General features: G+C 32.0%; 1 protein-coding gene across 2 annotated transcripts in view; it reads right to left on the reverse strand.

Annotated features, from left to right (window-relative positions):
- The window catches only part of LOC148604579 (protocadherin gamma-A4-like), a 60211-nt gene that overhangs the window by 16424 nt on the left and 24754 nt on the right, over positions 1-19033 (reverse strand). For both annotated transcript variants that reach the window (XM_088549040.1, XM_088549037.1), the window contains one exon: positions 11796-11837. The gene's annotated coding sequence lies outside the window, so the exon portion shown is untranslated. The remainder of the gene's footprint in view (positions 1-11795; positions 11838-19033) is intronic.

The raw sequence follows: 19033 nt of genomic DNA on the forward strand, positions 1-19033 counted from the left end.
ACAATCTGATGACTTAACATTTTCAAGCACCATAAAAACAAACAGTAAAGCACATGATAATTATGACTTTTTCTGTTTAAAATTTATAAGAATAAAAAAAAACAATGAAAAATCAAATGGAGCTTCTTTCCATGACTACCAGTAACACTGAACCAAAAACTATCATCAACATGTGGATAGATGACTTACATCAAACCAAAAACTATATAAAAAGGTTTGTAAAGTATCATCATGTGGATAGTTGAACTAATTATGTTACAGCAATATACGTGGGTATAAAAAGCTTTTCTGTCCATGTACCTGATTCACTGCAGTGAAACGCAACATGTGGCTCAAACTGCAATACAGAAGTAACTGATACATTAACTGCACATTTTCACAGCAACAGGCTTAAAAAAGAGCTACATGTAGGCTTACAGCAGTGAATTCAAATGTGGTGTAACTGGCCTATCCATGATTACACTTCCCCCAAGAAAAAAATAATTGTAACAAAAAAAAAATTGCATTTTGCACTACTTAATGAAAATGTTTCTACCACCCCCATCCCCCCAAAAATAACCACCCCAGAAGATCTGCACATTTTTTGAAGTAACAAAAACTAACACTTACCAGGGATGTTAAATTAACATTAATACCAAACCTGACAGATACCTAAGTAATAAATTAAATGTAAAAAATCTAAATGCTTCCAACCCAAATAAAAACAAAAAATCCCAACAGACTACTTATTTGTGGGAAATGTAGTTACAAAACATAATATGCCATTTAAAGGTGCTATAAACTCCTTGACAACATTTTCTGTAACAATACAGGTGATCAAACAAGTAAAATCCTTAACCTTACCTTACCATCGATGAACAATACATGTATATTGCACATCATGAATTTGAAATGAAAAGGATTGTAATTAACAGTTACCTCACACAAGAACACTTGAATTGATTTCCACTCTGATCACAAGTGAAATAAATCTATATTTTCTTATTAAAGTAAATAAATTCCTCTTGCCTTCTACGAAGAAATCAGTTAGAGAGCATGGTCATTATTTTCCGATATTCATTAAATGATTTCCGAAGTTAAATGATCAATACTGTTTTCCACGGAGAGAATACATTTTTTTTGTACTTCCAAAAGTCACTAATACTGAACAAACACAGCTAATGAAAAATACAATACCACTTTTAGAATCAACCGAAAAAAAAATGTTCTGTCCCGTTGTAATAACAATAGATCACAAAAATAATACTCTAACGATGAATAAGCTTGTCAGATTGATGATTCCCTTAGGCTTTGTGGTGAATGACATCGTTTTCCTAGCCAAATCGCCAATTTGATAGTCCACACTTGGTGAAAAAAAAGAGGCGGGAACAAGAAATTTACAATCCTACAACATACGCCAAACTTTAGGTCACTGTTTACTAATTTGGCATAGATTGTCCAAGATAGTAACTTGATAAGGAAGGTTTTAATTGATCAAACTGTTAAGAAATGCCAGAGGATATATAGAGACTACCTGCATTTACCTGTGTTTTCACCTGTATAGACTATCTTAATTGATTAGAGATCAATAGATCACAGATAATCATTTGTCATCAAAACTTTGTCTTTTTAGGAAACAACTGAACAATAGATCAATAGAACAAAGTTGTGAAAGTTTAACATCTTGAATCCTTTAATCTTTTTTCTAGTCTTTGATCTTTGAAAATGAAAACTTGAAAGTTAGGTCTTCTTGGGTGTTTTCGTAAAAAAAATAGAAAGATGTCATCAATATTTATCTGAGACAATAGGCTGGATACAAACAAACAATTAACAGTTATATTTCAAGGTTTCTAAGTAAATTTCAACAGTATCAATGCAACTGAGTCTCAATGGTAAGGATCTAAAAAAAAACAATGCCGAGATTGAAATAGAAAATGACATTTTACATTTAGCACTACAAATGCAAGTATCATATTGAACTGTATGGGTTATCTCACTCAACATCTACACAGATGAACTTTCTTGTCAAAAGTTATGGTGACATGCATGAAACAGTGTTTCTTTATACGAAGACCACAATCCGAAAGGATTTTATATCAAATTTCACAAAAAACATAAATGCATGTGCTTTCAAATTCTGACAACAGCAAAGAAATTGAGAACATCTAAAGAAAAAGTTATATTAAAAGGAACATACCTGCTATAATGTTATATGTAGTCACCCCTATTGTAAAAAAAAAAAAAAAAAAAAATTAAAGAGAATTAACCAAACTGGCTTCTAAAGTTCTTAGAAATCAGCCACACAAACATAAATCTAATGATGAACTTATTCTGGACATCTTGGATCATATCTGATATGAATGCTCAACACTCATGCTGATCTGATTTTTTCCATGGAGTCCATCTAATATCTAAAACTATTATATTTACAATTGGATATTAAGTCTCTCAGATCCCATGTTTATGACCACTGTCTCATGCAATCTGCCAAATAATTATCCAGGATTTTCAACCATATTAATTTGAGGAACCTGCTATGATGAATAAAGTCTGCATTCTAGACAAAGATTGTGGCGTCAAATCATACAAGTGCACTGTTTAATTTCCGCAGATTTAAGGACAGGATCAATTTTTCACCTATCATTAATTTAGGTAATCCCTTGTTTGTCCTACTGCTTGAAATGGAGGCTGATACAATTGTGTCCTACGGCAAAGATTTATATGACTTCATGTAGTTTTATGTCTTAAACACTTTGATGGATTTTCATTTTGTTGAGGGTCTCACCATTTGTACAATTTTACTACCACTATAATTTCCTATTTCAGTCAAAAGTCTCTAAATTTTATAGGCCATTTTTAACTCTGGTCGAACTAGAGCTGACCAAAATGACCCAATCTAAATTACACAAATTTGTTCACCTGATCCCAAACACAGCTTAAATTATGATAGTCTTTTGTCTAACATAGTAATCGGTATTTATTAAGTCTTGTAAAAAATCTCACTTTAAACCAATGGTCAACTTTGATTCTATTTTTCTATTGGTTACTCTATTATTTATTACTGACCATTGTCAAAGACACAATGAAACAAATTGGCTAGAGTTAGGACATGCTGTTTTATGAAGGGGAGGTAATCATATTGTTTCTTTTGATCTAGACAACTTGTTTAAATTTAATGTTTCACCCATTATGTCATTAGATCAGTAAAATTTGGTTTAAAGTCAATTAATTTGAAAACTTTGATGAGAAGTTGAGTAAAAGACATAAAATTTAAATCTTCATTCAGTTGTGTCCAGTTTAATGACTTTTTCACACTATCCTGAAATCTAGGCCATCCAATTATCATCTTTCTGTCCTTTAAAGTGGAAGGTCACTGGACCAACTAAGAGAAAATAAGACTACTTAATTTTCAATGAGTCTGTAAACAGTGGTAACAGGAGCCAATTTTCACATTTTGATCTACTTTAATAATATATGCATTGGAATATGAACCATCATAAAGCAGTTATTTTTGTTCCCTGCTCATTTCTTATATATCTAGTGTTATAAACTAGTGAAATTTTTTGTCCTGTATTCTTAAAACACATCAAATGCACCTGATGCAAACAAAAAGAAATGTAAAACTCATAAGACAGACTAGACTAGAGAGTTAACAAGGAGACAATTACAGAAACAAGTGAGTCACATCGACTAGAAACGAAGGAACAATACTCAATATTATTAACCACTAAATCATACCAGCCATCAGTAAGTCCTATTTAAAGTATTATAATGATTTCATTCTCTTTTACCATCTCTGTAAATCATTTCTAGAAGTGACCATGTAATGATTTTCTACTGTTATCAGTCCAACATGGGTAGCCATGCATTGGAGACCAATTAGCCTGACAGAGAATTTGTCTGTTATCTTGTGTCGTATTATTAGCTTATTACGATGAGGACCAATGCTATGAACACTTGCATGATTAATTTTGTTACATCAAATATCGTAAGAAATTGAATTATAAGAGCAAAATGCTTGAAAGGTGTCAAAAACACTTGGATGATGCTTGACTTTCAACAGATGAAAAACATTTTAAATGATTTCCCCCCATTATTGACAAATATATTAAAAATGCATTTGTTGGTACTACTGATTATGAGGCATTGATTGCTGTATCCCCTGGCAACTGATAATGAGGCATTGATAGCTGTATCCCCTGATAACTGATTATGAGGCAATGATTGCTGTACCCCTGCTTACTGATTATGGGGCATTGATTGACATATCCCCTGACTACTGATTATGAGGCAATGATTGCTGTATACCCTGACTACTAATTATCAGGCATTGATTGACATATCCCCACTACTGATTATGAGGCATTGATTGCTGCATACCCTGACTACTGATTATGAGGCATTGATTGATGTATCCCCTGACTACTGATTATGAGGCATTGATTGACATATCTCTTGTTTACTGATTATGAGGCATTGATTGATGTATCCCCTGACTACTGACTATGAGGCAGTGATTGACATATCCCTTGATTACTGATTATGAGGCATTGATTGTTGTATCCCTTGCAGTGCTCCATTTTTCTGTAACCGAAACAGCTGAGAGATATATACAGAATGAGAGTTTTTGAAGTTGTGGCAGTGAGCCTAATAGGGATAATGTGATGTGATATTTTGTCACATGTTCAACATGACATTACTCTGTATATTGGCATCATCACAGTCAATTTGATGTTACATTGTTGTTAGACATTGCTGCAAATTTTTTTTAGTTTCATTCCAGTGAGAAAAATTGAAAAAATAACAAAGAAAATTGCATATAAAACTTAATATGTAATGAAAATATTCATCACTATCCACATGATCTTCATATATTTTTTTTGAAAGTATCATTCAAAGTTTTAATTGCATCTAATCACATTGGAGACCAATTAGCCTGACAGAGAATTTGTCTGTTATCTTGTGTCGTATTATTAGCTTATCACCATAAGGACCAATGCTATAAACACTTGCATGATTAATTTTGTTACACCAAATATCGTGAGAAATTGAATTATAAGAGCAAAATGCTTGAAAGGTGTCAAAAACACTTGGATGATGCTTGATTTTCAACAGATGAAAAACATTTTAAATGATTTCCCCCCATTATTGACAAATATATTAAAAATGCATTTGTTGGTACTACTGATTATGAGGCATTGATTGCTGTATCCCCTGACTACTGAAAATGAGGCACTGATAGCTGTATCCTATGATAACTGATTATAAGGCAATGATTGCTGTACCCCTGACTACTGATTACAAGGCATTGATTGACATATCCCCTGACTACTGATTATGAGGCATTGATTGTTGTATCCCCTGACTACTGATTATGAGGCATTAATTGCTGTATACTCTGACTACTGATTATGAGGCATTGATTGCTGTATCCCTGACTACTGATTATGAGGCATTGATTGCTGTATACCCTGACTACTAATTATCAGGCATTGATTGACATATCCCCACTACTGATTATGAGGCATTGATTGTTGTATCCCCTGACATATCCCGACTAGTGATTATGAGGCATTGATTGATGTATCCCCTGACTACTGACTATGAGGCACTGATTGACATATCCCTTGTTTACTGATTATGAGGCATTGATTGATGTATCCCCTGACTACTGACTATGAGGCATTGATTGACATATCCCTTGATTACTGACTATGAGGCATTGATTGCTGTATCTCTTGCAGTGCTCCATTTTTCTGTAACTGAGACAGCTGAGAGATATATACAGAATGAGAGTTTTTGAAGTTGTGCCAGTGAGCCTATTAGGGATAATGTGATGTGATATTTTGTCACATGTTCAACATGACATTACTCTGTATATTGGCATCATCACAGTCAATTTGATGTTACATTGTTGTTAGACATTGCTGCAAATTTTTTTTAGTTTCATTCCAGTGAGAAAAATTGAAAAAATAACAAAGAAAATTGCATATAAAACTTAATATGTAATAAAAATATTCATCACTATCCACATGATCTTCATATATTTTTTTACTTTGAAAGTATCATTCAAAGTTTTAATTACATCTAATCACAGTTCTTAATTTTAGGTCTTGAGGACATAATAATAGAAAATTCTCTGTCATGATCATGGAATCTGGTTCACTTGACTGACAAGAAAAAGCAAAGATTTCAATTTATTGGAACTAATTTTAGTATTTTATTCCATAAGGTCTTAGAATGTCAAGAAATTTGCCAGTACGATAAGATAATAAGTACTTTTCATTCTTCAATAAAAGTGTGATTAACAGTACTACAAAATCCTTCAAAAGAATGTCTTGTCTCTCTGTAGAGAATGATCATACAATTACCACAAGAAATGCTGCACTAACACATCAATTTTCAATTAAACTAACTCTAACCCAGCTATTTCATGACTTTCCTCTTAGAAGATAAGCTCTATATGTCAATCAGATAGATATTGTCAAATATGGAAATGGTCTTAATGCACCTTATCTTGTCTTCTCTATAATATATGTCAAAATTAATATTTTCGCCATATTTTACGACAGTAATTTCATGCTATCTGGCTCATAAATAAGACATTAATTCTAGTCATATGTTCCTTGACTGCAACAAAATTGCTAGATTTCAAATCGACAAGGAGTAGCTTGGATTAATTAGAATCAATCACGGGACAATGGTCCAAATGTGATGTTTACTAAAATGGATGGCAAAAAAAACAAGCTGCTTCTTTATTTCAAATTAATCTTCCGTTTATCCATTCACCAATTCCTTCACGATTCTTTTGAAATTTGTTTTCTTCCGAAACGACATTCAATTTGACTTCATCTATTCATTTGCCATTGACACAACGTTTTTTCATGGATAGAAAATCCCAAGTATTTTGCCGTTAATCTTTTTCCAATTTCATCCTTCAATCAAATTCTGATGTGCAATTAGATCTGAAGTTGTTCTTTCAGCAGGGACTAAGATATGTTTGCAAGTGCCTTTAATAAAATACTTGTCAACTTAAAAGTCTTGTAAATAGCAGATTTATATTCAGTTCAATTTCCAATATAAGTGTAAAAAGCAAAGTGTAACTAAATAACATTGTATATTTTGTTGTCTACTTTTGAATAATTTATATTTTAAGGCTTTTTGAATCACAAAGGATTTCCATGAATGTTATTCAAGATCGATCATCATTTTGTACTAGATCATATCAGAAATTTACAGGGAACATTCAAATCTTCAAAAAAAACCATATCCTTTTTAGTTATAGCATCCCTAAAACAAAAAGCAAGCTATATACACATCATTGCTTGAACCTGCATCTGAATAAATGGCCATCTGTGCGAGACCTGAAAGGATAGTCAAGGAGGTAAAACAAAAACCCTCAGTCAAACTGCATCACTCTTATTATGACTAGTAGTAGGGATAGAAAGTCCTTGCAGCAGCTGCTAACTTATACAGGTCACAAAGTCATTTCAAATTAAATCTTCACAGACTGCAGGCAAGTTAAGAATGGGTTTTAAATCACAAATAATTAAAAGTAAAAGTAATTTATTGCAATTTATAAAATAGATTTTGAAAGAAGAAATGTAGTGTATGGTTAGGAAAAAATAGTAGTAAAATAACATGAACTTACAGAATTATCCAAAGTTTGAAGATATTAAATATGAAATTTAATCATCTCTTTAAAGCATAGATTGATATGATGTAAAAAATAAAAAAATAAAATTCATTAGGAAAATTTAAAACAGCAAAAGTCAACAATTACTGAAAAAATTAAGAAGGAGTCCATGCAAAAACCAGGCAGTGGGTGGCACATGGTAAAATTTTGTTTAAAAAAAATATTCATTTATTTCATATCGCAAATGCGTCCTTTCTCAAAGCTGAATGTTGGTTTTTGTGTAATAGCAACGGTATCAGAGAAATAAATTTCATACTGTAGAAAGCATGAAAAAAAATATCACCAAAAAAGGGAGAAAACTCTTATTTTAAGGAAATTTGTGCTTTCTTAGGGGACTTTAAAATCATTTTCTGAGCCTTCCATTGTCTTTTTGACATACATATTATTAATATTAGGAATGAATAATTGAGTGAGATATAGTTTACTGTGTGCCATCTGCCTGGTTTCTACATAGACAGTCTCTTAAAACTTGAGACATATATCAAATATACTGCAGGGACATGCCAAACAAAAGAGCATCAGAAAGGTTCAATATGATGAGATTGTACTTGGAAAACAACAAATCATATAAAATTATTACATCATTCCCCTGATTTTATGCATTACATGGTAAAACATTTTAAAAGGGCAATTACTTTGCACTAAAACACTCTAATACTGCATTTTAAGTACATGTTTTAGATGCATGACTAAAGAAGTCCAATAACACATGCATTTCTAATCCAATAACTGTGGTACTTAAAGCATTTATCCACCAGATGATACAACATACACAATATCTAGTTTTCTTTGAATAGGCTACAAGACAAAAACAATAAAAAACTAGAAAAACTGTGAACAAAACTCACTAGATAGTATCCCTACTCCTATCAGACAGAACAAGCATTCTGAGAGTATTGCAAAACAATATATAGTCCCCTAGTGGCAGTTTACATCACTGACCCAAATAATACCTTGGATCATCAAGTATAAATGACAAACTTAGGAAATGACCTTGATTTTGAAAGTTTGGAAAATATCAACAAAGCTGAACAAAATGTAAAGTTGATCTGTAACTCATCAAGGTAGACTCACATACCAAAAATCAATGTAAACTTGATCTGTATTTCATCAAGGTAGACTCACATACCTAAAACCAATGTAAACTTGAACTGCAACTCATCAAGGTAGACTCAAAAATCAGCTCAATACCTGCAAGCATTTAAAAAAAAAAGTGTGGAAAACTTAATTTCGGTAAATTTTTCAAAGTTCAAGGGCCATAACTCGGACAAAAACCAGCAGAAGGGAACGAAATGTACACTTAATCTGTAACTCATAAGGGTAGACTCACATGTAAAAAAATCAGCCCAATATCTGCAAGCATTTAGAAAATAAAAGCTTAAAACTTCAATTTTTTTCTGGATTAACAGATGGAAGGAGAGACTGCAAATCTAAAGCCCCCTTTGGTTAAAGCCGGTAGGGGATTAAAAACCAAAGTAAGAGGGGCACAAAGGCATCAAATTATAAAGAATTTGCGAAAGTTTCATTGAATACCACCCAGCAGGAGGTATAACAATAATATTTAAATTTGTATGATCTTTGAAAATCTTACTGTGATGCTAGGAACCTCTGGAAATTTTTTAACAGACCTTCAACATTAGAAATATATATAATCATTTAGGGGTCACAAATTTCATATACATGTAGTTAGCAATAATGGCCTTTCCTTTACCAAGGAGCATCTGAAAATAGTGAGATTTTGAGAGAAAAAAATAAAGTGTGTGAATGTTACAGTTTCAGAGTTAGTTCAAAGGAATCTATACAAGAAACTTGAAAAAAAAAATTGAATTTTATGATTAGCAGTACTCACAGCAAACAGACCAGCACCTGAGAGAGCTTACAAACCAAATACACAACATAATTCTTCTGGTTGTGTATTTACATGGTCAATAATTCTTAACACTCTATCTAACATCCATGTGACAAAACTAACACTTGACAGTATCTAACGGACACAACCAATCCCCAAGTCGCCGGTTCTTTCAAACATTAACAGTTTTGTCTATAATTATCACTTAAGACAGATATACAAAGAAGGTATACAAACGATTACGGGAATACGTTGCGAGGGTCAATTCCCAAATCTGTTGGTCAATATTGATAAGAGTTGGACGTAAAGGAAAGATCCAAACTCCATCACGGACAAATGGAATTTGATTACTATGTTTAAAATGGAAACTAGAACAGACAATACCACTTCTTAAAGTGTGAAATCGTATTCTCTTACATAATCTACAGATTAAGTTTATCTTTGGTCAATATTTGTGGAAAGATCTAAGCTATGTTCCAACACATGTTCACTCAATACTCTAAGTCTTGATTTTAAATCTTTGTTTTTCATTTTTAATGCTGTCCTTGTGAAACGGCTTGTTATATGATAACAAAGAAAAAAAATCAATAATAATAAATAATAAAACAAAAAAACAAAAACAAAAAGCAAAATTCTTCGTTTTTCTTAGCAACATTTCATTAATACATGTATACTTTGAAAAAAAAATCTTGCAGTTGGCTAAAAAATGAGGAAAAATATTGTTAATGTTAAAAAAACTGCATAATTCTTGAAACGTTATTACATGAACTTGAAACATTTTTTTTTTGCATCTTAGAAAATTACATGTAATAGATATATTTATTTTTTTAACCAACCATTTCTAAAAGGGTGAACCATAAATGCATAAACTGAAAGAATTTTTAAAAATCTTTTTCTTAAATTCAAATTAAAATCCAGTTATATAATACCTTGCTTTCTAATTAAAATCCAAAGTAGAAATTATGAAAAATTTTAATGTTTGTCAAGTTGTTAATGCTAAAATAATGAATATAGAGATGTAAATAAATCATATTTTATCTCTTGTATCCTCATAACAAAGAAAATCCTTCACAAAACCAAAACATTCTATTTCACTCAATTTATTTCTAACTTTTATCAAAAAATGTTAAAAACTTCAGTCACAAATCAAACTTGCATGATTATTTATTTTTATGTTATCAGACCGAAGAGACACAAATTTTTGTTTTATCTCTCAGAAATGTATCAATTTCTCTGATTTTAAAAGAGAAATTCCTTTTACCCCCTCAAAGCTCACAGGACCTAGACATTCACCAGTAGCAAGTTTACAAACTATTTTCATTGCTTTCCATGTGTCAACCTATTTCAGGGGATTATACTAAAGAGGTATATTTTTCCCAAGAGCACTTGAACCTAATACGTGTTTGGTCAAACGGATTCACTTTAAGGTCTATTTCATTGATTAACTCATTTGTCAAATTCAAATTGCTTACTTAGACTTACCATAATAAAGAAATTCCCACTTAAAACTATCCATTTTAATGATGGCAGTGTGAATCAATTCTCTTGTCAGTAATGTCAGATAACTCTTAAAATGTCAATACATTCTTTTCTCTTTACCTTCTTTAGGCCAATATTTACTTTTTTTTGACTCATTTTCTCCTTTAATCTCTATGTATCATGCTATCTTATTATATGTTTCACAATACTGCATTACAATGCACATTCAACTGAGCCATAATATTTATTTGGAAATAGTAGCATTTAAAACAATATATTGATGTGGTATACCAGAGAAATTCATTGTGAGAATGACTTGAGAACACTGGAAAACTTTCAAGAGAAGATATGAACTTACAGAGTATATAAATGTTGTTGATATTTCAGTTTCATTTAAAATCTTCCAAAAACAGCTCATAGCCAAACTTGAAGTTGGGTTTGTTCTAGAATTTAAGTTCAAAATTATTAGCTAAAAGATGAATTAAAAAAAAAAATCCTTGAAAAGTATGTGTAATATTTTTTCCACAGAGGCCAGATTTTAAAGGGGAGAGTTGTGATCACCACAATGTTGTTAAACCCCCCAGCATTCATGATTGAGATAAAAGAACCCAAGTTTCAAACACTGATTCATGGAAAATACTTTTATGTCAGGAACAAAAACCATTCATGCTGAACTCTGTGGCAAGTGGATACAATATAACTTATATTGTATCCACTTGACACAGAGTTCAACATGCTGCCCTCTGAGAAGTTTTTTTTTTATTATTATTAATGTAATAAATAATGTTTTACCTTTTTCTGGTTTCTGTACATTTTCAAACTAAACCAATTAAACTGAAATGAAAATAAAACAACAAATACAAATACGAATATCTACAAAAGGTTGTCATTATGATAATTGTAATACAGTATGGCATGTTATTTTGGTAGATGTAAAATTAGGCCAAATTTAGGCAAAAATGCATATGAACAATTTTTTGCACTTCTTATTTTGGTTGATGCTTAATGGTGCACAAAGTTATTTAGCCCAGAGTAAATATTTGGTAGAATTTATTTTGGCACTTTTAGATAAACCGCTAAAATCTACTAAAATTAGCAACCCACAAAAAATTTCACCCATGTGGTAATAATAGAAGGCAACAAGATTGAAACATTTGTGGCAATACAAATAGTATTTGTTAAAAGAAGACATTTCAAATATATTTCCCATATGTATACTGGTAATTTTGTAGACAACATTCTGTTAATGTGAAAAATAGCCATGGGATAAACCAGAATTAGAGACTACTGAAGGAGTATCTTCTGAAAGGAAAGTATACCATAACATTGAAACAGTGGGTTCACGTGTATTTGTTGGCATGGCTACACTAAATTTCTACAGAAACTAAAAATATTCATTATGACAAATTTGACCATTAATAATCTTTAAGTAGTGTTTCTCCTAGAGGGACAACATTACAAACTCTATTAGGGGGAATCGATCTGACATTGCCTTGTTATATATATCAGTCAGCCCATTTACTTTGGATGGCAACAGGAAAAAGCATGTTTACACGAAACAAGACAAATATGCCAATCACGATTCAACTTTGATACAACCCTATCAACTATAACGCCCTTCAAAGACGATGTTATGGTAATCAGAGTATTTCTCAAGTGTTTTGTCTTTCTGTAAAAGGCAAGTTGACAGTCTCCAAAAACCATGTGTCACCTTGTAAATTAACAGTTCTAATGTGTTTGCACAATGAAATTAATTTTGCTCCTGCAAATACCCTTTTCCTTCTTTACATGTGTCATAATACTTTCATAAAGAATTGTTTCACTAATTTTGTTTTGAAAACTAAGTACTTTTCTTAAAACTTAAATTTTTTTCTTTCCCTAATGGGTTTGTAAATATAATACCAGTAACTACCTGTAATATAAAAAATATAAGCATTACATAGTCTTAAGTTATCTTACCTAAACCTATTAGTTTACATAGTAATATCAAAGATAAATGAAGGGAAGCAAGATTCTAGAGGAAATCAAAAGAATGTAATCCAGGGACAAAGACCAGACATGGAAAATAGACATACACAACAAACATAAAATAATATGTGCAAAGCAACTCGGACTCCACTAAAAATTTGAAGCATGGACCAGGTGCACTGCTGGGGAAAGCTTCCTCTGCTTTTCTAGAAACACCCGCCAAGCTTTTGATAACAAGTCAAGTTTGGGGTAGACAAAAGAGGAAATGTGTAAAAAATGAACAGCAAGAATCCACAAAAATTGGGAAAGAACTCTGCTGAGTCTGGTGCCCGAGGAGGATTAAAATAATAAACAAAAACTCTTTATGTATAATGAGTGTAACTATAGTTTTAAAAAAAAAACCCTAATGCAATTTTATAACCTGAATATAATTACCACAGGAAGTATGACATACTGTATTAGTTAAATACATCAAACAGTTTTCACTGAGAACCACAAATTTCTTCCCAAAAAGGTTATCTAGGGCAAAATTCAAAATCATACATTTTTAAAAGTAATTGAATTAAATGAAATGATTGAAGCTCTCTATAAAGAATATAATAGATGAATTTCATTGTTAGCCTTGCAAAGAAACATAGTTTGAACAAAGCAGCATTATTGTTATAACAAAACTTAGTGAGTATAAACTACTATTGTTATCAAAGAAGAATTAGGGCCTTAAATTCAAATTGGATTGATTTATCAATAAATCAAAGAAATAATTTCTTCAATTCTCAATTTTATATCCACAAACTGTGTTTAATAACGTGCTACTCAAAGTGCTTCTTTTCTAATTTGTTCAAATAATGATGACTAAATTTCCACTAATGCGAACATCTTGAACAGCTGAATCAAGAAACTTTCAATCACATACAAAGAATAAGGTCAAGACTTTATAATTGGAAAAATGAATATAAGCGGGATTTCATCCCAAAAATTAACTTTTTTCTTTCACCAATAAAATAGAGAGTGCTACAAGGTTTTTTAAAACCTTAAACCATAAACCAAAATTTAAAGAAAATTAATTATGGTCACATATTTCGAAAGAAATCCTTAAATCATTCTACAAAACACAAACCAAATAGAAGAGAAATTTAAATGTACCAAAATAAATAGTGACTTATTTAATAATTTTAAAATGTAAAGAGGAAAACTCAATAAACATTGTATAAATTAGATCTGCTATTGGGAGGACAAGTACTATTATAATTGGTGAATGAAAGAAATGGGCCGGACACTTCAAAGATAATAGTAGCGTATCTAGATGGGTGTATTCAAGTCCAATCAATGGTCGTAATGGATACAGCCAAGTATCTCCTGCTAGGGAAAAGTAAACAGAGAACTTTTTTCAATGATACTTATACTTTTTTAGGAATGAGTTGTAGAATTGTGATATTTTTTTGTTGGCAATGACAAGTAGATATCTACTGTGTCCGGTTGTCATCTCATGACTAACAATGAGGGACTCATCATACTGAGAGAATACACTTCAACTATACAACTGAACAATAGAGATGTTAATAATAGGAGAACAATAACACAACACTTTATAATACATTTATTGAAAATCTATTCAAAGAAGGAAGTCTTTTAAAAAAGTTCATTTATTGTAAGAAATGTTCTTAGCTTATTTTCTGAAGTTTAAAGACATTCTCTTTCAGGAATTATTGAAATTAAACAAAAACATGTGATACCAGAGTAGCCATTCTGGTCAAAATTCCTTGATCTTGATCTGCAGCTATGGAAATTTCTCACACTAGTCCCTATTCAAGATTTTGGATTTCTTAAGGAGGTAGACCTAGGGTAAGGGACACAACTCTTAAAAATCATTGAACGTTTGTATTCACCATTTTACAACAATCTTATGTAAGCATCTAATTAACTTGTATTCATTTTATTCTGCTTCAAACAAAAGCTTGAGAGGCTTTGGTGAAATTGAGTATGATGCAAACATACCACTGATTTCATGAGTTATGTCCCTTACCCTAGGTCTACCTCCTTAACTAAGTGTAAAATTTTGCCTTTTTCAGAACAAGTGAAAAGACAATAGTGAAAAAAATTCTATAGTATCAAAAGGGATGAGTGTGGGTACCAGTATTTGTTTTTAAAAAAAGTTGTATTTTCCAAGCTATTTAACTTTGTCAGGGAGCTCAATTCAAACATCTAAAATGTAAAAAAAAATGTTAATGAGGCAGTTGTTTTGTTTCCACATTGTCAATGACATATCCCATTTTCAATGTAATTTGATCTATGACATCTTTGAAATTCTCATGGAAAGAGGTGTATTGTGGCAGATAAGTCCATGTGCACTACCTGCTACATATTTTCAATGCTATGAATAGCAGACTTTCATCAGACTGAAGATAAAAAATCTCAACAATGTTTTGGTATCACTTGAAATCTAGCATGTGTACCTTACATAAAGTATGAGGGAAATTAAGGTGTGTTTCTGATGTCATAATTAAATTACAGGTATCACATCTATTAAATAGATGGAAAGTGAAAGGTAATCTAAAATCAGAAATCATATCACCAAAATATCTAGATAGACCATAGATGGCAGATTTGTACAGGTTTATCTACGTGACAGGGTGCAGATTTAATCAATCTAAAAAGAAGTCATTAACTTAAATGCATACACCTTGCAAAATCAAATAAATTGATTTATGGTTGTAAAAAATTGTTCAATCAAATGTGTCTTCAAATGAAATAAAATCTAACTGTAGGAATTTAGCAAGAAGTTAACAAAAAATAAGCACCTTATAAAGTTCTCAAGTTGGCTAACATCTACTTATTTAAACACATTACATTTGCACTGTCATATATTCACTAATACACTGAAGGCCCATTTGAAGAAATGGTGGGGCCCTAATTTTGAATTAAAAGGCAGGACCAGACTTTTAGTTAAAAGAATTTGTGCCTCCTTTAACGAGAGACTTATTCCTAGGAAGAGGTCCAATTTCCCATCAAAAGCTAACATGACAAAATGTGATGACAATACAAAACTTATAAACTAACACACTTTTCTAAAACTAAGAAAATTAATACCCACATATAAATGCTCTTTCACAGGGTTTCAAATGAAATATAGGACTGTGACAAAAAAAATTCTAAAAAAGAAATGATAAAAGCTGCCATTCTGCCATTAAAATAACAAGACTGCTGGTCTACAACACTTTCATAAACTCCATCTACTGTATATGCAGTATAGGTTCATATGGTCTACATGTACTGTATATACAGTATAGGTTCACATGGTCTACATGTACTGTACATATAGTATAGATTCATATGACCTTATATGCTGTATAGTATAGATAGATTGTAGGTGGTTCTGCAGATAGAATCCATGAGGTCTAAGTGACAAGTTTTAGTTTGGACTTGAAAGGGTCCAAGTTTTGCTATAAAGTTATCTTCTCGAAAGCCTTCAAAATTTGTGTTTAGTCTAGAAATTCTAAAATGATATTGAGAACTTAAACATGACAGAAATTTGTTATAGTTCTCAGACACTTTCTGTTTTAACCCTACAAGAATTTAATTTTCAGGTGAATTATACAAAAATTTATGCCAGTGCCAAAGTAACACTATAGCAGAAATGAAAAGGTTTAGAAATTGTAATGCATTACACCACAACCCATTAAAATAGATCTTTGTTAGTCATATAATGCACAATGACATCTCATTTTGGATTTTAATATTTAGTATTAATCATTTTCCATATCATAAAATAACGTATTATGCAGAGAAAGAAGTCCTCCGACAGTTATGACAAGATTAATATTAAAGATAATATCGCAATTAACAAACTCTTTTTTCAGAAATCGAACACAATACTTAAGTTGAAATTATACCTGTATGCACTGACAATACCTATAGAAAAAAATATTGATGAAGTTTCATTCCTACCCGTATCCATTTGTTAGGATAGATTGCGTAAACGGAAAGCGACGCCAGATATAAATGAACTTTGAATAGATTAATATAAGCTGGGTCTAACTGTGATCTTATCTTGCTTAACAAAATACGGCCCCCTTGATTGCATACTGAATAAGCTGTCACTTTTCTGAAATGTGAAAAATTGAGTCACTTAAAGTATGGTGAGATTCACATAGTTGACGAGATAAGCTTTTTAATTGAGGAAAAAGAGGCCTATTCATTATTTAATGCACGGATTAAGAGCAAATTTAAAAATCTTTCCAACCTCATTTTACTTGATCAAAGTTTGACAATTTTAGAAATAAGGTAAATATATATGTAACAATTGTAAGAAACCTAGCAGTGTAATAATTTTCCTTTTTTTCTGTGATGGACAGAAAACCGTGAAAAATTTAATTTTAAGCACTATATTTTGAAACCTGCAAAAATGGATACTTGTGAATATGTTCACTTGACAGAATCCATGAAAATTATCAGCTGCGAAAATAAATATGTTTACAGTATATATGGGGTTGTTACACTCTGAACTACACTTTTGGGTCTCACACAACTGCCCCTTATGGGGATTCTGTTAGTTGATGTTGCAGTGTACGCGATATTGGTTTAGAGATTACCGGACCAAATCTCTTATTTTGAACTTTTCATTTATTTGGGCCACTAAAACTAAAAAAAAACAATATTTTTTAAAGGACCAAAGCATTTTTACCAGACACATCTTTTGGTATTATGTTTTTACTGATGTTGTAAGTAGTAGATGACCAGTTCAGGTGGTGGTGGTGGATCAAGACAACTTTCCGAAGACTCAGTCAAAGTATGTCTAATCCTGTAGTAAAATACCTCACCATAGAACTCAGAGTATGTCTAACCCTGCAGTAGGATACCTGACCAAAGAACTCAGGCAGAGTATGTCTTACACTGTAGTAGGATACCTGACCAAAGAACTCAGTCAGAGTATGTCTTACACTGTAGTAGGATACCTGACCAAAGAACTCAGTCAGAGTATGTCTTAACCTGTAGTAGGAAACCTGACCAAAGAACTCAGTCAGAGTATGTCTTACACTGTAGTAGGAAACCTGACCAAAGAAATCAGTCAAAGTATGTCTTACCTTGTAGTAGAATACCTCACCACAGTACTCAGAGTATGTCTAACCCTGCAGTAGGATACCTGACCAAAGAACTCAGAGTATGTCTTACCCTGTAGTAGGAAACCTGACCTAAGAACTCAGTCAGAGTATGTCTTACACTGTAGTAGGAAACATGACCAAAGAACTCAGTCAGAGTATGTCTTACACTGTAGTAGGATACCTGACCAAAGAACTCAGTCAAAGTATGTCTTACCTTTTAGTAGGAAACACGACCAAAGACTCAGTCAGAGTATGTCTTACCTTGTAGTAGAAAACATGACAAAAGACTCAGTCAGAGTATGTCTTACCCTGTAGTACGATACCTGACCAAAGGACTCAGTCAGAGTATGTCTTACCCTGCAGTAGGATACCTGACCAAAGAACTCCGAGTATGCCTTATACTGCAGTAGGATACCTGACTCTAGAACTCAGTATGTCTTACCCTGCAGTAGGATACCTGACCCAAGAACTCAGTCGGAGTATACATTACCCTGCAGTAGGATACCTGACCCAAGAACTCTGTCAGAGTATGTTTTACCCTGCAGTAGGATACCTGACCCAAGAACTCAGATTATGTCTTATGCTGCAGTCTAGTGTGGCAAGATAAGTCTAATTCTTCCCTTGTTATCACTTAAACCCACAATATTTTATATCCACCATGATATTTAATAACAAACCCATTAAAACATGAGAATCCTTTTTTGTAAGGTAGTAAACAAATCTTATATAATGATGTAAGAATTTAATGCATTCTTAAATGCACGTATTTAATGAAATAAGCATGGTAATGAATATGATTACAAGGTGAACTCAACACTTTAATGCAGTGTGGAAGGGTTTAGAGTTACAATGTTTTCTCAATACAAGTAAAATCCAATTTATATTCTGACCATAAACTCAGTGTAATCCTAAAACTAACACCTGTGTGAGCTAAATACATTACCATAATGAGGGAACGAAAAA

This window comes from Perna viridis, chromosome 10 (genome assembly GCF_037379345.1).
Source record: "Perna viridis isolate PV_CMFRI_1.1 ecotype Kerala chromosome 10, ASM3737934v1, whole genome shotgun sequence".
Lineage (NCBI taxonomy): Eukaryota > Metazoa > Mollusca > Bivalvia > Mytilida > Mytilidae > Perna > Perna viridis.